The sequence below is a fragment of the Chrysemys picta genome, chromosome 5 (genome assembly GCF_011386835.1).
Source record: "Chrysemys picta bellii isolate R12L10 chromosome 5, ASM1138683v2, whole genome shotgun sequence".
NCBI lineage: Eukaryota > Metazoa > Chordata > Testudines > Emydidae > Chrysemys > Chrysemys picta.
The window spans coordinates 141,445,049-141,467,397 of record NC_088795.1 but is presented as its reverse complement, the minus strand read 5'-3'; the positions used below and the strand labels follow the sequence as shown (position 1 = coordinate 141,467,397).

General features: G+C 49.5%; 1 protein-coding gene and 1 long non-coding RNA gene across 4 annotated transcripts in view; both read left to right on the top strand.

The window, feature by feature from the left end:
- Nucleotides 1–22,349, top strand: part of ADISSP (adipose secreted signaling protein) — a 165,108-nt gene that overhangs the window by 64,681 nt on the left and 78,078 nt on the right. The window lies entirely within an intron of this gene.
- LOC135983837 (uncharacterized) overlaps nt 3–22,349 on the top strand; it is a 35,892-nt gene continuing 13,545 nt past the window's right edge. The window contains exon 1 of the long non-coding RNA XR_010601666.1: nt 3–22,320. This is a non-coding gene — a long non-coding RNA (uncharacterized LOC135983837). The remainder of the gene's footprint in view (nt 22,321–22,349) is intronic.

The window sequence follows — 22,349 nt, the reverse complement described above, 5'->3', positions numbered from 1 at the left end:
GAGCTGTAGAGATCAAAGGAGGTGGAGGAAGTTGAGGAGGAGAATGATGTTTGGTGGGTTAAGGGGGAGCTGAATAGCTTTGTCTCCTCTGTGGAAACTGGAACTGATGTCGGACTATGCCCTGTGTGCCAATTGCTGTAAACGTTCAACTCCAAAGTCTTTGCTGTGCCTGGAGTTTGGGGCTCTACTTTTGATTCATCTCCGGAGAATGAGCTCCCTGCCCGATTCACCTTCCAGTGGCATGTAGAAAACAGCTGACCCTGCCGGAAGTCGACATAGTGTGAGTTATCTAACACCAGCCTTGGGATGGCCTTGAAGACAAAGCAGTGAAACTAGCACCTCCTGTTTATAGCTCAGGGAATTACTGGATTGGTTCCCTCTGTCCTTGACGCTTGGAGAGTGTCCAAATAAGGAACCCGGCAAGGCGTTGTGCTCCAGCGTCAGGGAGAGTGAAAGCCATCGTTGAGTCAACGCTTAGCTACAGCAACGATCAGCAGCTTTTATACGCGTCCTCTCCCAGCCGTTGCTAATGTCTGGAGCTTGGTGCATGTTCTCAACAGGCAGGGAGGGGAGCCCCTTCCTCCCCAGCATAAAACAACCCAAAGGGGTTTCGCCCTAGATTTTAGGGACGGGGTCAACACATGGCCTCAATGTGTGCTTCCAGAATGGCAGAAATGTGGCCACTTTAAAAACCCTTTTATGTAGCAACTTTCATCCAAAGATCTCTGATCCCTTTAGGAGCAGTAATGAAGTTTGCCAACACCCACATAAGGGAGATGGAAGTCCTGTGGTGGGAATTGGGGCCTGGTAGGTCTACCCGACTTGTGAGCTTAACTGAGGGAAAGTGGATAGAAGATTATGAAGTGTCGCCATGGAATTGTAGGACTGGAAGGGACCTGAATAGGCCATCTAGTCCAGTCCCCTGCACTCAAGGCAGGACTACATCCCTGACAGGTGTTTGTCCAACCTGTTCTTAAAAACCTCCAGTGACAGATTCCACAGCCTCCCTCGGCAATTTACTCCAGTGCTTGTCTACCCTGACAGGACGTTTTTCTTAATGTCCAACCTAAACCTCCCTGGCTGCAATGTAAGCCCATTGCTTCTTGTCCTATCCTCAGAGGTTAACGAGAACAATTTTTCACCCTCCTCCTTGTAACAACCTTTTATGTGTTTGAAAACGGTTATCAATAACCCGTAGTGGTAAATGCTGGTGGGGGAGAGGGGCAAAAGGGAGACCGTCTGAATTATCCAAACAAAAAGGCCTCCTGCTACAATTCAAGGAGAGATGGGTGGGATCGGCACTCAGTGAGCCAAAATTGGTGTGTCAGAAATTAGGCCTAATTCGTAACAAAATAACGAGGGGTTGGGCTGTTCTACCCTCCACTCCCTTTTGGGGGGGTCTGTTGCCGTCTCTTGGTGTGGTCTCTCGAGGGGTCGCCACCTCTCCTGCCAGACCCTCCTCCGTTTGCTCTGTCAGGTCAGTTCCTGGAGCCTCACCTCCCATTAAGCCTGTCAGCCCTTCACTTTTTGGGCTTGCTGCCGTCTCCTTTAGTCTCCTGGCTGTTTTCTTGGAGGTAGCCTGGGGCGGGGCTGTTGCCTAGCCCAGGTCTCTCTGCCTCCCCTTCCTTCTCTGCACCCTCCCCTTTCTAGGAGGCCTGGTTTCCGTTGCTGGTTGCGGCTGTGGGTGCCTGCCTCCATGGCTGGCTGCTCGCTTGCACTCACCTCCCCCACTATCTGTGCTCAGGATGGATTTTGTTGCCCTGATCCTGAGACGTCCTGACCAGACCGGGCCAGAGTGATGGACCCTGCTAACGCCAACACGTCCACCAGCTCCGGCTAAATGCAAACCACCACCTGGGATGTGAGGTTTGTCTCCCCACCCTGAAAGGGTGCGTCTACGCTGCAAGAAATACCCCGCAGCAGCAAATCTCAGAGCCTGGGTCTAAAGACGCGGTCTCGGGGGACACGTGCTACGTAGACATTCTCGCTCAGACTGGAACGAGGGGGATGGGTCTCAGAGCTCAGGCTCCCACCCGAGCAGGTACATCTATAGAGCCCTGCAAAAGCTACAGATCTCCACAGACCATGTTTCCGGGTTGGATGCGGATACAAATTTTGCATTCGCGCAGGGCTCTACGCTTCTACCCTGCTACTTTTAGCCCCGTCCCGCAAGTCTGAATCTGTAGACCCAGGCGCTGATCCTCGCTGCTGCAGGTCCGTCTTTTGCAGTGTAGACGGACCCGATGCGTTCTTTCCCTTCCCCTCCCTTATTGCTTCTCTTTTCTATCCCTCGCCTACTGCCTTCTGTGTAAGAAGAGTCTGGCTTAGCCGGCCAAGACTGCATATTTTGCATCACTGCTGTGTGACGGTGACCGACAAAAGCGATGCCTTAAACAGCCCGATGCTGGTACAAGTTTGGCAGGTTTCGGAGTGGCTGATAAGACCGTGCGCTGGGCCTGTGTCTCTGGCAGTGAGGCCAGAGACAGACGCAGCTGCATTTTCTGTCTTGGCTGTTCTTTTCTCTCCCCTCTTGTGCGTCTTCGTCTTGTTTGGTCTTCAAGGAAACAGGCTTGGACTTTACAGCTCCCGCCCATCTCAGCTAACTGCTTCTCTTTGCCCCCAAACGGACTGCTGTTCCCTTTTCAGTGCCTGCGAAGAGACTGTCAGGTGGGGGGGTTTCCTTCCAAAGAGACTCTAGCAAAAGGGAAGAAGGGACGGTGTTCAAATCAAAACCTGACTTCACGACTTCCATGTCAAACACTTTCCCTGTTTTTCCTTCTTTTCTAGATCTTTAAGGAAAGGTTAAAAACATTTGAATTGTGTGTTTGCCATGGTAGTCAGCAGGCTGAGGGCCCTATATACCAAACCCTGGACCTTGGTTAAAAGTGGGGGGCCAGGGACAGGGTCACGTTAACACCTTTGACTCTTCGGGCCCATTTATTCCATGGAAATCAATGCAACAGTGCTTCCCAGTTGACAGGAGAAACTGAGGCACGAAAGTTAATGACTTTCCCAAGGCCACAGAGTGATTTCAGTGACAGTGTCCTGAGTCCCAGCTGCTGGGGTAACTATTTGTCAGCGGCGCCTTCCTTACAATTAAATTTGATTAAGACCAAAAGAAAAGCCGGAGATGTTTTCAGAGTTGAAGTGGGGGATGGTGGGGGAGAGCAATATGACTGGCTCTCCTTTGGGGGCAATATGTGGAGTAGCTAGAAACACCATTGGGGCATCCAATAATCACGAAGGTACCTCAAATAGTAGTTCTAGCTCAAGTTTTTATGCCCCAAGTAGGCTAATATAATAGATAAGAGTATCGGCTCCTACCGAGTGCTGCTGCTGTTCATGCTGTTATTGGTTGAGAGCAGATAATAGGGAACATTTTCAAAAGTGCTTTAAGAGCCCAAGTCCCTCTGGCAGTCCGGGGGATTTAGGCACTATTGAAATTCTCGGCCCTGTCGGAGACTGGTGATGATGGCCCCGGCTCAGAGGAGGGTGTTGAGATGCTAGTTCTGTGTGTGTGAGCGTGCGGCATACGGTGTGCGTGGTATAAGCTTTCTGGGGTGGCATCATGTCTCTTGCCAGCATTGTGGGAGAGGCAGGCTCCCGGGAGGAATGCGAGTGCCAGCTGTTCTGGGTGGTGTCGGAGAAGGTAAAACACTCTTAGAGGGCCACGTCCTGGCATGATGTGAAGCCACAATCTCATCTACTGCTGTTTTCAGGTCCATTCTGTGCAGCTGCCTTATTTATCGAAGTTCCTCTGGGTACGTCCACACTGCATTGCCAATCTAGGTCTGTGGGACTCGGCCTTGTGGGCTTGGTGTTTCCAAGCCTGCTCTTGAGTGTCCACACCGCGTTGCATATCCGGGTTTACAATTGCTGGACCTGAGTCTACACTCAGTGTGTCTACCACACCGCATAGACCTTCTGACTCGGGCCTGAGGTCTGAGTTGTGTTCACACTGCAAAATGACAGGGCTTGGACCCAAGTCTCAGAGGGACTCTGGCTCTGACCCACCCCACTAGCAAGGTCCTAGGACCCAGCTCCTGAGTCAGGCTGATTTGTGTGTGGACGGAAGGGGGCCTTGGGCTCAAACCGAAGTCAGAGTCTGGGTTTAGTGTGAAGTGTAGGTATGTCCTATGGGTCCATTATTGCCACAAGCATCAGTGAGGTCCTGAGAAGAAAGCAGATCAGTACTATCCCCAGTGTATAGTGGGAAACTAGGACACAGAGGTTAAGTGACTTGTCCTACGTCGTCACACAGGGCATCGGGGGCAGAGATGGGAGTTTGAACCCAGATCTTCCGAGGCCCCATCCTGCGCCTGAACCACAACACCGCCCTGGTTTTACGGTTCCACCGCTGTTTCCGAGACGTAGGGAGGATAATTCTAGTGTCTTGCTCAACTCTCTCCTTCGTTTTCCTTCTCTTCAGACCGCTTGATTGACATGAGAAGTTGCCCAAATATTGTCAACGTTCCCATAATGATACGCTGTGAATGAACAGGAGTAGGTGAAAAATAGCCTGTCTGCTTTATTTCTGGTGCACACGGAGTCGGGTGGCAAGATGCGTTTATCCTCGCGCTATTTTTGCCGCCTTTCTCCTCTCTAAAGAAACAGGCAGCTTTTCTCGTCACTTGATTCGAAAAAGTCTTTTGTTCAGTATCGTGAGAAAACAACGCCCTGTTATTATCATTCTTTGCAGTAGAAAACTCTTGCTTCTTGCAAAATCTTGCCGCTTTCAGTTCCCAATTTTAATTTGTCTGGTGCTGCAGCCTCTGAGCAGTGGTCGCCGCTCTTGGGGAGGAGCTGTCACTGTATTCTGGGTTTTTCTCTGGTGTGATGTAATCTGCTTGGGTTTAATTTCTCTTCAGGGATCTATAATAGGCTGGTTTGTTCCATTGCTTCACCTGCCCTTGCCAGTAGCCCATATACGGCCTGTCGGGGGACTGCTTTCAGCATGGCTGGCTCAGGGTTTAGGTTGCATGTGATGGTTATGGGCTGGGGAGGAATAAGCAGGCACATATGTGGTGTCTGGCAGTTTTCTGGCTTAGGTCGTGTAGGAAGGAGGTTGTCTGTCTGGCAGAGACGACACCAACATCTGAATATTCTTTCTCACATCCTGGTTTGACAGATGGAATCTGCAGCCTTCGTCAGGCGCGTTTCACAAAGATCTGCTCGCCGGAAAAACAAGGGAATATGCAGAATAGGGAGGAAGTGCTGGGCCTGGTGGTTAGAGCATGGAACGGAGAGGGGTTTTGGGGTGGGGGTGGGATCTAGACCTGGCTCTGCCCCAGAGTCACTTCACCGTCTGTGCCTCCCTCTGTAAAATGGCAGAGAAGGGCCACAAAAATGATCTGAGAGATGGAAAGAAATGTCTTAAAGCAGGAGACTGAAGGAGCATAATCCATTTAGCGTCTTGAAAAGAAACTCGAGCGGTGACTTGTTCAGTGTATCAGTGCCGACACAGGGGGAAGGGCACTCAAGCTAGTGGAGAAAGACCGAACAAGAACCAATGGCTAGAAGTCAAAGCCAGACAAACTCAAATCTGAAATAAGGCAGACCTCTTTCCCAGCGAGGGTGATTAACCATGTGAGCAAACTACCAAGGGAAGGGCTGGATTCTCCAGTTCTTGGAGTCTTCGGGTCTAGACTGGCTGCTTTTCTGTAAGATGGTTGAGTCAAATACAAGGTACTGGGCTCACTGCAGGGGAAGTGGGTGAAACTCTCTGGCCGGTGTTGTAGAGGCGGCCAGACTGGATGGTCAATGGTCCCCTGGGGCCTTGGAATCTATGAATCTGAGACATCAACTTTTTTGTAAAGTGCAGCGAGTCTTTCCGATTGAAAGCACTAGGAGAGTGTGTGTGTGTGTGTGTGTGTGTGTGTGTGTGTGTGTGTGTGTGTGTGTGTACTATACATTTCCCCCTGTTTTGTCCTATCTTATTTGTCTACCTTATTGATTGATCGCTGGACTTCCCTCCCCTACAGCAGAACTCGTTGAATTGTACCATCAAAGAGTCTTGTCAGTAACTTTGACCCTCTAATAAAATGATCTGGTTTTGCTTGATTTTGTTTGTTCTGTCTCTGAGGATACTGTCCAAACGACCGATGAGCTCGCTATAAGTGAAATTCACCCCTAGGCAAAGAGCTAGCGCGCAGGCTTAAACAGTGCATCAGCCTATCTGCTAGCCCTTTGGCCAAAGGATGAATTTCACATCGACACTAAGCTAAATGTCGTTTTGGGTGTGGTCTATGTTGACGTCATAAATTCTTGTTTTGATTTTAGCCTTAAACCGTATCTTTCTTCTTCAGCGCCTGATTTACCTGTAGGGCCCATCCGACACCATATCCTCTAGGAGTTTCAGGTTCTTTTTAGAGGTCTCTGGTGTGGGTGAGAATGTGACCCTGCCGTTGGGATGATGTGAGGCATTTTGTGAGTTAGCAACAGGTTGTGGGGCTGGGGAGCAGAGTGGGCAGGTCCCTCGAAGGAGACGTTGAGCCCTGTGTCTCTGCATGTTCCTGCTAAAAGGCTTCTGAGTGCTCGTTTGCATTTCCTCCAACAACTGATTGATACACACATACCTTTATCAAAGTCAGGCATTCCGCCTCCTGTCAGTGCTCTGAGCTGCACAGGTTTTAATCAGTGTCCAGATCTAATCGAATGCCCTTTTAATATTACAGAGCAGCAAAATGTTTTCCCGCTGGCATGTGTTTACACGCAGATGTGCTCAGTGTCTGGGTAGAAGGGGGGGCAGTGATTGAATGAAGGGCGTCTGCTGCCTTTTGCCCGCAGAGCCTCGGCTCTTATTAACGCCTGACTTTGCAAAGTGGATTCAGGGGAGCGAAGCACTATGTAGAATTTCCTTCTGTATCCCAGCTTTCCAAGGAGCGCTAGCCCGGTGGAGTTGTTCTGGATTTACAGCCTGTTGGAGCAGAATTTGGCCCCTGACAGTGTTGGCTTGAGAGCTGCCAGCATTTCTCTCATTTATGTGTTGATTTATTTCTGGCAGGGTCTGCTTGGTACTCGGTGCTTTCCAAACACTCAAAGTGATGCTCGCAGCCTAAGGACAGACAGAGAGACAGAGGTGAGGGGAAAGGGAACGACCATGCTCAATGTACACACAAGTCCCCGGATTCTCTGTAGGCAGCGTGGCAGTCATGGGTCTTCAAGAGGGACTTAAATGTGGGTAGGGTAGGGGTAAGCTCAGGGCAGTAGTACGGTGCAGAGGGGTGAGGGAAGGCAAGGAGGCGGTGGTGTGAGAAGCTGAGGAGGATGGCAGGGAAGGGACACAAAGCTTGACGAGGGAGGCTGAGTAGGGTGGAGCGGAGTTATGCACCGTTTTGTCTCTGTTCCACCTGGAGTTAAATGAGCCAGGTGAATTGCTGGCGTGGGCCGGAGGCTTTGCCTGAGACAGCCCAGGCTATTCAGTATGCTTCCTCGCCACTGGGGTGTGACTGCAGAGAAGAGATGCCTCCAGCATGCCCCGCCTTGGATGACTGCCCACATGCCGCCGTTCTGCGCTGGGTCTCGGATCTCCTTTGTGGACGCCCAGGCTGTTACCCGGTTCTGTCTCGTAGGGTTCTGCGCTGCTGCGTCTGGGCATTGAAAAGAGCAGGGCGTCATTTCACAGACCTTGGTTTCATTCCGCACTGGAGCTAAACCCAAACCTTTCCAGCTCGTTGGTGAGAACGGGATTGCTAAGGTCCGTTTTTGGATGGCAACCTAAGCCTTTCAGTCAGGAAGGGAGGTGTGAGTACGTGCCGGTGCCATGCTGGTCTGGGATGTGGCAGGGCCAGGTTCAAATCCCTGCTCTGCCTGATTCAGATCAGTTTTTTTTTCATCCCTGATTGCTCTGGATCTGGCAGAGAGAGGACTTGAACCTGGGTCTCTCGCCTCCCAGGACAGTGCTCTAACCACTAGGCTAGTGCGTGCAAGTCTCTCTCACCCGCTCTCCAGTGACAACTTTGTCGAGACCGATACGTCTCTGCGAAACAGTCTGGCTTCCCCAAAACAGCATATGAAGGTGACATTTCATTTAGCTGAACATGTTCCACCCAGCTCTGCGTATGGGCTCCGTGGGTTCTCTGGCTCTTCTCCTTGCTGGGCTGTTGAAGCCATTGTGCGCCTTTCCTCTATTGGCTGATCTGTCTCAAGCCAAAGGCAGGAGCATTTCTGCAATGTGAAGGGGAGCATCAGAGGCCCTTCCCCCTTCCTGGTGGCATCGGGTCACTGCGGGTATGTACCCGGGGGAAGGTTTATACCACGTTGCTCAGGGCAAATGGTCCTGTGTTGCTGACCAGGCCTGTGTTGTTAGTGCTTTAGTCTGTGGCTAGTTAGATTCACTTACTGGAGCCTGAGTTTCCAAGGCTCAGGAGGCCAGAGCCATAGGCACTTGTGTGTGCAAATTGGGCATTTGCGCAGGCAAATGGTCAGTTATAGGTTCAAACTAGGCCTGGGTGTCCTGAAATGGTGAGGAGTGATTTTCCTTTACAAAAGCCCTGTTGGCTCGTCCCAAACATATTCCGTTTATCCATGTGTCTGATAATTGTATTCTTTACTATAGTTTCAAACAGTTTGCCCGGTACTGAAGTAAGGCTTACTGGCCTGTAATTGCCAGGATCACCTCTGGATCCCTTTTTAAAATAGTCTTTACATTAGCTACCCTCCAGAGGCTGATTGAAGTGATCGGTTACATACCACAGTTCGTAGTTCTGCAGTTTCATAGCTGAGTTCCTTCGGAGCTCTTGGGTGATACCGTCTGGTCCTGGTGACTTATTGCTGTTTACTTTATTGATTTGTTTCAAAAGCTCCTCTATCGACACCTCCATCTAGGACTGTTCCTCAGATTTGTCACCTAAAAGGAATAGCTCTGGTGTGCGGATCTCCCTCATGTTCTCTGCAATGAAGACCAATGCGACACATTCATTTAGCTTCTCTGCAACGGCCCTGTCTTCCCTGAGTGCTCCTTTAGCACCCTGATTGCCCAGTTGCCCCACTGATTGTTTAACAAGCTTCCTGCTTCTGATGCACTTAAAAAAAGGTTTTCTGTGTCGTTTTTGTGTCCGTAGCTATTTGTTCCACAAATTCTTTCTTGGCCTGCACACTTGAATCGCCAAAATTCATGTTCCGTTCAATTTTCCTCACTAGAATTTGACTTCTAATTTTTAGAAGATGCCTTTTTGCCTCTAATGGCCTCCATTACTCTGCTGGTTAGCCAGGGTGGCCTTTTTTTGGTCCTCTTACTGTTTTTGTTTTTTTTATTTTGATTTTTGTTTTTATTTTGGGGTGTACATTTACTTGATCCTCTGTTGTGGTGTTTTTAAGTAGTTGCCATGCAGTTTGCAGGTATTTCACTCCTGATACTGTTTCTTTTAATTTCGATTTAACTAGTTTCCTCATTTTTTGTGTAGATCCTTTTTTTGAAGTTAACTGCTGCTAATGATGGCACTTTTTCTACTACAAGGATGTCAAATTTAATTACATTATGGTCACTATTTCCGAGCGGTTCAGCTATACTCACCTCTTGGACCAGATCCTGTGCTCCACTGAGGACTAAATCAAGAATTGTCTCTCCCCTTGTGCGTTCCAGAACAAGCTGCTCCAAGAATCAGTCATTTATAGTCCAGAAATTTTATCTCTGGATCCCGTCCTGAGGTGACATGTACCCAGTCAATATGGGGATAGTTGGAACCCCACCTCCCCTCCTATTAGTGAGTTTTCTGCCTCTGTAGTCTCTCTAATCAACTTGAGCATTTCACAGTCACTCTCCTGGTCAGGTGGTCAGTAGTATATCCCTACGGCTAGGTGCTTATTGTTCAAGTATGAATTTCTATCCATAGAGAGTCTATGGTGCAGTCTGATTCGGCTAAGGTGTTGACTATATTTGACTCCACGCTTTCTTTCACATACAGTGCCACTCCTCCACCAACACAACCTATTCTGTCCTTCCCGTATACTCGGGTGTTACAGTTACCCATTGATTATCTTCATTCCACCAAGAGGCATGATGCCTGTTATATCAATATCCCCATTTAATGCCCGGCATTCTCGTTCACCCATCTTAGTATTTGGACTTCTAGCATTTGTATATAAGCACTTGTGCATTTTGTCAGGATTCAGTTGCTTGCCTTCATCTTTAAATGGGACTTTTTTACACCTGACGGTTCCTCACTGGCTCCTACCTGTACTTTAGCAGCTTCTTTCCTATCCTCTTTTCCTACACTATAGAGTTCCCCCTTTAATAAACTCATCCCTAAGGGATGTCTCCGCCCAAACCGTTTGCTCCTCCACAGCAGTCGGCTTTTCCCCCTCTCTTAGTCTAAAAATCCTCTACAACCTTTTTAATTTTACCTTCCTGCACTCTGGTTCCATTTTGGTTTCAGAGGAGCCCATGCTTCCTGTCTAGAGTCCTCCTTTTCCAAAAGTTTTCCTGCTTCCTAGTAAACCTAAAACCCTCCTCCTTATACCATCATCTCATCCATGCATGAGACCCTGCAGTTCTGCCTGACTAACTGACCCTGCTCGTGGAATGGAAGCATTTCAGAGAATGCTACCATGGAGGTCCTGGACTTTAATCTCTTACCTAGCAGCCTGCATTTGGCCCCCAGGACCTCTCACCTATCTTTCCCTATGTCAGTGGTACCTACATGTACCATGAGCACTGTCTCCTCCCAAGCACTGCACATAAGTCTGTCAAGATATCTCCTGAGATCTGCAACCTTCGTGTCCGGCAGGCAATTCACCATGCAGTTCTCCCAGTCATAGAATCATAGAATCATAGAATATCAGAGTTGGAAGGGACCTCAAGAGGTCATCTAGTCCAACCCCCTGCTCAAAGCAGGACCAATTCCCAGCTAAATCATCCCAGCCAGGGCTTTGTCAAGCCGGGCCTTAAAAACCTCCAAGGAAGGAGACTCCACCACCTCCTTAGGTAACGCATTCCAGTGTTTCACCACCCTCCTAGTGAAATAGTTTTTCCTGATATCCACCCTGGACCTCCCCCACCGCAACTTGAGACCATTGCTCCTTGTTCTGTCATCTGCCACCACTGAGAACAGCCGAGCTCCATCCTCTTTGGAACCCCCCTTCAGGTAGTTGAAGGCTGCTATCAAATCCCCCCTCATTCTTCTCTTCTGGAGACTAAACAATCCCAGTTCTCTCAGCCTCTCCTCATAAGTCATGTGCTCCAGACCCCTAATCATTTTTGTTGCCCTCCGCTGGACTCTTTCCAATTTTTCCACATCCTTCTTGTAGTGTAGGGCCCAAAACTGGACACAGTATTCCAGATGAGGCCTCACCAATGTCGAATAAAGGGGAACGATCACGTTCCTCGATCTGCTGGCAATGCCCCTACTTATACAGCCCAAAATGCCGTTAGCCTTCTTGGCAACAAGAGCACACTCTTGACTCATATCCAGCTTCTCGTCCACTGTGACCCCTAGGTCCTTTTCAGCAGAACTGCTACCTAGCCATTCGGTCCCTAGTCTGTAGCAGTGCATGGGATTCTTCCATCCTAAGTGCAGGACTCTGCACTTGTCCTTGTTGAACCTCATCAGGTTTTTTTCTGCCCAATCCTCTAATTTGTCTAGGTCCCTCTGTATCCGATCCCTACCCTCTAGTGTATCTACCACGCCTCCTAGTTTAGTGTCATCTGCAAACTTGCTGAGAGTGCAGACCACACCATCCTCCAGATCATTAATAAAGATATTAAACAAAACCGGCCCCAGGACCGACCTTTGGGGCACTCCACTTGAAACCGGCTGCCAACTAGACATGGAGCCATTGATCACTACCCGTTGAGCCCGACGATCTAGCCAGCTTTCTATTCACCTTACAGTCCATTCATCCAGCCCATACTTCTTTAACTTGGTGGCAAGAATACTGTGGGAGACAGTATCAAAAGCTTTGCTAAAGTCAAGAAATAACACATCCACTGCTTTCCCCTCATCCACAGAGCCAGTTATCTCATCATAGAAGGCAATTAGGTTAGTCAGGCACGACTTCCCCTTCGTGAATCCATGCTGACTGTTCCTGATCACTTTCCTTTCCTCTAAATGTTTCATAATTGATTCCTTGAGGACCTGCTCCATAATTTTTCCAGGGACTGAGGTGAGGCTGACTGGCCTGTAGTTCCCCGGATCCTCCTTCTTCCCTTTTTTAAAGATGGGCACTACATTAGCCTTTTTCCAGTCATCTGGGACCTCCCCCGATCGCCATGAGTTTTCAAAAATAATGGCTAATGGCTCTGCAATCTCACCCGCCAACTCCTTTAGCACCCTCGGATGCAGCGCATCCGGCCCCATGGACTTGTGCACGTCCAGTTTTTCTAAATAGTCCCGAACCACTTCTTTCTCCACAGAGGGCTGGTCACCTTCTCCCCATGCTGTACTGCCCACTGCAGCAATCTGGGAGCTGACCTTGTGCGTGAAGACAGAGGCAAAAAAATCATTGAGTACATTAGCTTTTTCCACATCCTCGGTCACTAGGTTGCCTCCCTCATTCAGTAAGGGGCCCACACTTTCCTTGATTTTCTTCTTGTTGCTAACATACCTGAAGAAACCCTTCTTGTTACTCTTAACAAACCCAGCTCTCAAATCCCCCATTACTATTACCTTGCTTTTCCTAGTAACTGGGGTCTCCTCCCCCGGAGCGGTCTTCTCAGTGCAAGAGGACACCTAGCATCATCTGGAAGCAGGGTTTCACCTATGGGATCATGTCCCTCTGATCCTATTTGATGTTCTCCTTCCCTGAGACTTTCCCTCTCCTCCTCCACAGTCTAGTGGCTGTCAGACTGGGGATGGAGCTGGTCTGCCGTGTCCCTGAAAGTCTCCTCTGTGCACCTCTCTGTCTCTCTTTGCTCTTCCACTTCAGCCACTCTGGTCTCAAGAGGCCGTCCTGTGTCTCTTAGGGCCATGATCTGTGTGCTTTGTATACACCACTTGTCCACTGGGCAGGTAAATGTATAGAATCATAGAATCATAGAATATCAGGGTTGGAAGGGACCTCAGGAGGTATCTAGTCCAACCCCCTGCTCAAAGCAGGACCAATTCCCAACTAAATCATCCCAGCCAGGGCTTTGTCAAGCCGGGCCTTAAAAACCTCCAAGGAAGGAGACTCCACCACCTCCCTAGGGAACCCATTCCAGTGCTTCACCACCCTCCTAGTGAAATAGTTTTTCCTGATATCCAACCTGGACCTCCCCCACCGCAACTTGAGACCATTGCTCCTTGTTCTGTCGTCTGCCACCACTGAGAACAGCCGAGCTCCATCCTCTTTGGAACCCCCCTTCAGGTAGTTGAAGGCTGCTATCAAATCCCCCCTCATTCTTCTCTTCTGGAGACTAAACAATCCCAGTTCTCTCAGCCTCTCCTCATAAGTCATGTGCTCCAGACCCCTAATCATTTTTGTTGCCCTCCGCTGGACTCTTTCCAATTTTTCCACATCCTTCTTGTAGTGTGGGGCCCAAAACTGGACACAGTATTCCAGATGAGGCCTCACCAATGTCGAATAAAGGGGAACGATCACGTCCCTCGATCTGCTGGCAATGCCCCTACTTATACAGCCCAAAATGCTGTTAGCCTTCTTGGCAACAAGAGCACACTGTTGACTCATATCCAGCTTCTCGTCCACTGTGACCCCTAGGTCCTTTTCTGCAGAACTACTACCTAGCCATTCGGTCCCTAGTCTGTAGCAGTGCATGGGATTCTTCCATCCTAAGTGCAGGACTCTGCACTTGTCCTTGTTGAACCTCATCAGGTTTTTTTCGGCCCAATCTTCTAATTTGTCTAGGTCCCTCTGTATCTGATCCCTACCCTCTAGTGTATCTACCACGCCTCCTAGTTTAGTGTCATCTGCAAACTTGCTGGGAGTGCAGTCCACACCATCCTCCAGATCATTAATAAAGATATTAAACAAAACCGGCCCCAGGACCGACCCTTGGGGCACTCCGCTTGAAACCGGCTGCCAACTAGACATGGAGCCATTGATCACTACCCGTTGAGCCCGACGATCTAGCCAGCTTTCTATTCACCTTACAGTCCATTCATCCAGCCCATACTTCTTTAACTTGGCGGCAAGAATACTGTGGGAGACCGTATCAAAAGCTTTGCTAAAGTCAAGGAATAACACATCCACTGCTTTTCCCTCATCCACAGAGCCAGTTATCTCATCATAGAAGGCAATTAGGTTAGTCAGGCACGACTTCCCCTTCATGAATCCATGCTGACTGTTCCTGATCACTTTCCTCTCCTCTAAATGTTTCATAATTGATTCCTTGAGGACCTGCTCCATGATTTTTCCAGGGACTGAGGTGAGGCTGACTGGCCTGTAGTTCCCCGGATCCTCCTTCTTCCCTTTTTTAAAGATGGGCACTACATTAGCCTTTTTCCAGTCATCTGGGACCTCCCCCGATCGCCATGAGTTTTCAAAAATAATGGCTAATGGCTCTGCAATCTCACCCGCCAACTCCTTTAGCACCCTCGGATGCAGCGCATCCGGCCCCATGGACTTGTGCACGTCCAGTTTTTCTAAATAGTCCCGAACCACTTCTTTCTCCACAGAGGGTTGGTCACCTTCTCCCCATGCTGTACTGGCCAGTGCAGCAGTCTGGAGCTGACCTTGTTCGTGAAGACAGAGGCAAAAAAATCATTGAGTACATTAGCTTTTTCCACATCTTCGGTCACTAGGTTGCCTCCCTCATTCAGTAAGGGGCCCACACTTTCCTTGATTTTCTTCTTGTTGCTAACATACCTGAAGAAACCCTTCTTGTTACTCTTAACATCTCTTGCTAACTGCAACTCCAAGTGTGATTTGGCCTTCCTGATTTCACTCCTGCACGCCTGAGCAATATTTTTATACTCCTCCCTGGTCATTTGTCCAATCTTCCACTTCTTGTAAGCTTCTTTTTTGCGTTTAAGATCAGCAAGGATTTCACTGTTTAGCCAAGCTGGTCGCCTGCCATATTTACTATTCTTTCTACACATCGGGATGGTTTGTTCCTGCAACCTCAATAAGGATTCTTTAAAATACAGCCAGCTCTCCTGGACCCCTTTGCCCTTCATGTTATTCTCCCAGGGGATCCTGCCCATCAGTTCCCTGAGGGAGTCAAAGTCTGCTTTTCTGAAGTCCAGGGTCCGTATTCTGCTGCTCTCCTTTCTTCCTTGTGTCAGGATCCTGAACTCGACCATCTCATGGTCACTGCCTCCCAGGTTCCCATCCACTTTTGCTTCCCCTACTAGTTCTTCTCTGTTTGTGAGTAGCAGGTCAAGAAAAGCTTTGCCCCTAGTTGGTTCCTCCAGCACTTGCACCAGGAAATTGTCCCCTACACTATCCAAAAATTTCCTGGATTGCCTGTGCACCGCTGTATTGCTCTCCCAGCAGATATCAGGGTGATTAAAGTCTCCCATGAGAACCAGGGCCTGCGATCTAGCAACTTCTGCTAGTTGCCAGAAGAAAGCCTCGTCCACCTCATCCCCCTGGTCTGGTGGTCTATAGCAGACTCCAACCATGCAGCATTCAATGCAATAAACTATCTAGCCCCCACCCCACTGCTGGACTTCTGCTGGTGTTATTTTTACTCTTCCAGGGTTTTGTTGGTTTTGTTTTTTGTTTTGGGGGAGTTGGTTATTGGCCTAAGTTTACAGTATGTTTGTGGTGTCTCTGCCTCTCACTCCTTCTCAAAACTGCATCACAAAACCCCTGTTTGCTTCTGCTCTTCCATGTCCCGTTGACTCTCCTCCTTGGCAGAACTTTGAGACAAGCGTTGTTTTTTGTTTTACTTCTCGGCGAAGGTTCAGGATCCTTGCCTCCTGCCGGCGCACAGATTCCGCCCCCTTTCAACTAATCCCCCCGCTTTGAAGGAAGACCGAAAGCTTTGCTTGTGCAGTAGGAGAAGGCATTTTTATCACTCTGGTGCCCACGCCACAGTTGATTGTGGAGCATTCAGAAGACTGAAATGAAAGCCAATTATCCAAGTTTTGGGCAAAGAATGGCCTGATTGCTGGTCTTGTTCTGTCTTGTATTCTTGATGCCTCTCTCGTTCAGCATAAACTCAACAGGGTGGAAAGGGAAAAAGCACTGACTTTGTATTATTTCCTGTGTTTCCCTCCTTGTATGAAAGACTAAATGGAAGGCTTTTTCATGTTGTGGTTTTTCTGAGTTCCCTCAAAGGGCATTTGATCTCTTCTAGACTGGCTGTTCCTGGGGCTTACACGTTCTTTGCACATATCCGGCGATGCTGTTACAGGCACTGACAGTCGCACGTGGCGCTGAATTACAGAGCAGCCTCACCTTGGTTTTTGCCCGTCGGGCCAGATCCTCAGCTGGTGTAGACAGACACCGTGCCACTGAAGTCAGTGGAAGGACACTGATCGACACCCGTTGTGGATCTGGCCCATTGTTCATAATGGCGTAGAGGTATTTTTGAACACAAGTGTGCACAGTTTATTACACACGGCCATGGGTGTGTTCTTGATGGTTTAAACGATCCATGTCAATACTTGTGGATGGAGTCATCTGCTGCCTAATCCAGTTTTCTCCAGCTTCTCTTAAGTCAGGTGCGTCCCATCCAGACGCAGAAGCAGCCGCAGGTGGGGGTTCTATCACCACGGAGGGGCTGGGCGGGTTATCAGGAGCCACTAGGAGGTAGACAAGTATGGCTTGGCTAAGCGAGGGCTGAAGGCAGAAGTGGAGTGGATCGAAGGAAGGATCGAGGGGGTCTGAGAGGCTGTCGTTTGAAGCGAAGGATCATTTAGGCTGGAATATCCAGAACAGCTTCCCTATACCAAGCTCTACTGGGTTGTAAGAGCTGTCCCGAGGGAATCATGGGACTGGAAGGGACTTCCAAGAGGTCATCTAGTCCAGTCCCCTGCATGATGACCCCAAATAGGTTTGCAAAGTGCCTTTAATCCCAAAGTGCTGCCCAGCTTTGCAGTCTTCAACCAGCGAGTTGGCGATGTGCAGGTGATCTGTTCTGCCGCTGGGAGACGGCCACCTCCGCGATGGGGCATAGCAGCACCCGCTAACTCTCTCTCTTGCCCAGTGGAAACAGCACAGGAACTTGAGGAGGCAAAATACAGCTATGGTGGCTTGATTCTAGCCAGGACATTGCAGCCGACACCTTGGCCTTTGTGGAAGGTATCATGAGACCGTCCATGACCACGAGAGGTCGTTACCTCAGTGTTCTGTCCTCAAAAGTCCACAGCTCCATTAGCATGTGCTAGGGCTCTGTGTCAGCCCTGACTTTCAGGGAAGAGTAGCATCTACTCAGTCATCTGTACTCCTTACTTCAGCACCTGGGTTTCCCATCCCATTAATAACCCATCCAAACCTCGCTTAGCTCCATTTCTGACATGGTTGCAGCCCAAGATGCAGTGGCTGCAGGTGATGGAATTTCCAGGACCTGAGACCTTTTGAAGTGGGTTAGGTAAAGCACTGGAAGAATATACAGTAAGGAACAATCCTGCATGGCCTGGGCGTGGAATAGGTTTAATAAGTTTCTTCATCTCTAGTTTGCTCTATGACCCATCTGTTCCTTAAACTCACTTACGCCCTTTCTCCCCCATGCCAGCTTTTTGAGTGAGAACCTGGTGGGAGACGAAGTCTTTCCTGAGTGTAGCCTCCCCCTTTCTTTCGTGCGCTATCCAATTCCTGGGCAGGTACTGCACCCCTGGGTTGGGTGACTCCCTGGTGAGGCATTGCGGGTTCCGCTCTGTGACCGATAGTGCATGTTCCTTTCGCTCAAGCTGTAGGCGCTCACGCTTTTCGCTCTGGAGGTTCTTGCTTCAGTCCCCGGTGCGTCTGCCAGTAGAGTGGCCGTCACTTTCAGAACAGGTCAGTTACTAGGACTGCCGAGGGTTTCCCTCAATCTCCCTCTTCTCTGAGCTAACCCCCATTTAACTCTGACCCTCTCTTCATAGGGTAGGCAGAGTGTACCACGGATCCATCTTTTTGCCTCTATAAATACCCTGATCGTTAGAGCAGTTTAGATGGGGTTTTTTGTACACTGTAGTACCATCCCCAGGCCCAGCAAGACCCTGCAACGCTCAGCTCTGCTGGTAACTAATCGAGGTTGCATAGAGCAGCTCAGAGGTGCAGTGCTCCTTTGTCTTCTGGGCTCTGGGCCACTGCCATCCAAGTTGTATGCAGTGACCCGGTCTCTCTGGCCCCCTGGGAAGTGTCGCGCTGTAAACCACGGTGCACTCAGAAGACGTGAAGTGGTGCCGCGGTGCAAAGAAACGGGATTCCAGTTCTTCCGTTCTCGCTCACACGCCGTTGGCTAGACTGGTCATTGGATTTACAGCTGGGAAGGAATTGCAGGTAGGTACATTAACGACAGCACAGAAGGGAGAGAATCTTCCTCTTGAGCATTGAATGGTGCTCGATCTGTTAGAAACAGGGTGGGTGGTCCCCATTCCTTGTCTTCCACCATCTGGGTGGGGGACTCAGGATCCCAGCCTGTCCCCTCCTTTATCCAGCCACTGTGGGTTCCCTCCCTTCAATTAATCTGGATTCTTCCCCATTCAGTGACCTCAGTCCACCCCTTTAGCCTCTTGCATCTGTTCCCAATGTACCTGTGGTCAGGAGAGGACAGCACTTCAGGGCACCTGTGGGGACCAGCAGAGTTGTGTCAATGGGGAAAGCATCGGGGGGAGGGAAGGGCTCAGAGCAGAGAGGGCCTAAAAAGACACTTCTTCTAGGAAGAGAAGGAGTCGCTCTATGCACTGCCCGATGAGCAGCGATCTGCGTGGCTTTGAATGGCAGATAGCAGGGTTGGAAGGTCTCTCCTAAGCCAACTCCACCACCCTGGCATCGTTGCAGGGCAGCTTGGTGAACTCTGCTTGGCAAACTCTGGCTAAGTGTGAAATCCTCTTTATTTGGTTTGCAAACCTTGAATGCTCCTCTTCACTCTTCAGGAGGAACCACTTCCCCCACCCAATTGTAGCCCCGGTAGAACTCTAACCATGGCTTGAACACTTTGCCTCTAAATATAAGGTTGTTTTAGGTCCACAGAGAGTTTCCTTAACAGCAAGGAAGCATCTTAAGTTGAAGGTCATAAGAAACGTGCCCCCGTGGTTCCAGCTGCACGTGGGGACGATGTTGGGGAAGGCCATGCACATTTTGGGACACTGATCTCTAGGAAAATATGGCTTTCTATTAATGATGCAGATGGTGTTCCCAACCCCTCTGCACAAACTGCTGATTCTTGTGCTCCAGTCTTCCCCTGAAGCCGAAATCGGATTAGAAAGCATCAAGTCAGCAAATGCACGTGCGAACGTCACCACAGCAGTTTAAAGGAATTCTGCTTCTGAAAATGCCACAGCTGTGCCTGGCATCTGCTGATCTGTTTTTTGTTGCTCCTGGCCCCTGCTGTGCTGTGCCCTGCACGCTCCGTTGCTTCGAGGGAGACGACATTTGGAATTCCCCCACCTCCTTTAGGAAAAGATACGTTTAATTTAAGATTTGGGGATTGTGGTGTATAATCAGCAGAATGTTTGCTCCTAGTGTGATGATGTGGCCAAAAAAGCGAATTTGATCCTTGGATATATAAACGGGAATCTTGAGTAAGGCTAGAGAGGTTACTTTACCTCCATTTGGCGCAGGTGTAACCACTGCAGGAGGACTGTGTCCAATTCTGGCGTTGACAATTCAAGAAGGATGTTGATGAATTGCAGAGGGTTCAGAGAAGAGCCATGAGAATAATGAAAGGATTAGAAAACCTGCCTTCTGGTGATAGACTCAAGGAGATCAATCTGTTTAGCTTAATTAAGAGAAGGTTCAGGATGGCTTGATCAGTCTATAAGTAGGGCTCTGCCAAGTTCACAGCCATGAAAAACGCGTCACGGACCATGAAATCTGGTCTCCCCCCGTGAAATCTGGTCTTTTTTGTTTGCTTTTATCCCATGCTATACAGATTTCACGGGGGAGACCAGCATTTCTCAAATTGGGGATCCTGACCCAAAAGGGAGTTCCAGGGGGGTTGCAAGGTTTTTTTTAGGGAGGGTCACGGTATTGCCACCCTTACTTCTGTTCTGCCTTCAGCGCTGGGCGGCTTGGGAGCGGCGACTGTTGGTCGCGAGCCCAGCGCTGAAGGCAGCGTCCCGCTAGCAGCAGCGCAGAAGTAAGGATAGCAATACCACAACCCCCCACTCCAATAACCTTGTGACCCCACCTCCCCCAACTCCTTTTTGGGTCAGGACCCCTACACTTACAACACCGTGACATTTCAGATTTAAATAGCTGAAATCATGAAATTTATGATTTTTAAAATCCTATGACCGTGAAATTGACCAAAATGGACCATGAATTTGGTAGGGCTCTATCTAGAAGTGCCTACATGGGGAACAAATGTAGTAATGGGCTCTTCAGTCTAGCAGAGAAAAGTCTAACACGATCCAATGGCTGGAAGTTGAAGGCAAACAAATTCAGACTGGAAATGAGGCGTAAATTGAATAGTGAGAATAATTAACCATTGGGACAATTTACCAAGGATCGTGGTAGATTCTTTCTCACTGACCATTTTAAAACCAGATTGCCTGGTTGTCTAAAAGTTCGGCTCTAGGGATTGTTTTGGGGCAGGTCTCTGGTCTGTGTTATACAGGAGGTCAGCCTAGATGATCACAGTGGTCGTTTCTGGCCTTGCAGTCTGTGACCTCAATGACTCCGTACCCAGCTCAAAGAATCTCCCCCCTTGTAAGACACATTGAGATGAAGCCCAGTATTGTGCTTTGGTGCGGGAGGGCTGCTCGCAGCTCTGATGGAGCAGCTAGTGAATTGGAAACGTTTATCCTGATGCAATGATCAGAGGTAGCAGAAACTGACTGTCATATAATTATGGAGTCAGAAGTGTTCGAGAGAGAAGAGAATTCTTGGTTCTTTTAACAGTTTGCCTGACACACACCCGAGCCTGTTAGGTGCTTATCCTGTTGGGAAAGCATAAGGGGCCTTGCTGACTCACCAAGGTATGTGGTTTGTTCTCCCAGCTGGATATAAGAGAGGTGGGGTTGGCTCTCTTGGGAGGGAGCTGATCTAGGATGTGGGCTTAGAAGCTCTGAGGGAGAAACCTTAGGCACCGCCTAGCCTGAGAAGGGTTGAACTTTAATCTTATTGGAGGTGAGGTTGAGCTAAATAGATCGAGCTCCTTGAGTCTGTCACTGTTGGCTCTTCTCTGACCTCTCTGCAATTTATCAACCTCCTCCTTGAATTGTGGACACCAGATTTGGGGACACTATTCCCACAGCGGTCGCACCAGTGCCAAATATGGATGTAAAATCACCTCTCTGCTCCTACTTGAAATTCCTGGTTGTTCATCCCAGGATCGCATTCGCTCTTTTGGCCACAGCGTCGCACTGGTGAGCTGATTAGCCACCATTGCTCCCCAAACCTTCGTCAGTCGCTGCTTCCAAGGGTCTGTAAGTATGGCCAGCATTCTAGGTCCCGAGCGGTGTTTGTACAGCGCCTAGCGCATGGGTCCATGACTGGGCCCTTGAATGTTACTGTAATATAAATAATTGAAATGTGCTTCCAGGCCCTCAATAATCAGGCTAATAAACTTCGATATTGCCCTTGCCGTGCCTTATGTTCCAACACCCGCAGCTGTGCCTGGATCACTGGATCACTGGCTCCTAGGACGTACTGGATTCATTTTATCTAGGGACTTATATGGCCCCCATCATGGTGTTTGAACCCCTTGCAGTCATTACTGTATCTGGCCTTGCAACACCCCCGGGAGGTGGGGGCGTGCTGTCACCCCCTTTTTACAAAAGGGGAACTGACACACAGAGACGCTAAAGCGACTTGCCACTGTTGGTGGCAGAGCCAGGGACAAAACCCAGATCTTCAGAGTCCCAGCCCCTTCTCCCACGTCACTGTGGTGTGGGCACCCCATCGCGTCGCCCCCTGCAGCTGGGCATGGGAAGGGGATTAGAAGTGAGCCTCCCTGTAGGGTGGCCTGAGGCACATGCTCTGCTAACGCGGGGCATTCCCGACTGCTGCCTATGGTGCTCCTGGTTCTTTGCGCAGGGGACGACGTCCTTTGGGGCTGCCTCATATGCTGGCACAATTCACCAGTATCTGGGAAGGCAAGTACCAGGTCTGTAGGTTGGTGGGGGTGTCTGTCAACCCACCAGGTGAATGTGGGCTCTCTTCACCCAAATAACTTTCTCCCTCTTTGCTCAGTGAATGATACCGACTGGAGTGGTGGCAGTGCAGCAACCTCCTCGCATCCAAGTGGGGCGGGGAAGAGAGAAGGGGGATGTCAGGAGGATGCATGTTATATCCGCAATTGTTTGATTGCTCTAAGCAGTCAGAGGCTGCCACGCAGCCAGGCAGGTACGATCTGAAGCCCGAGAGCTGCCATT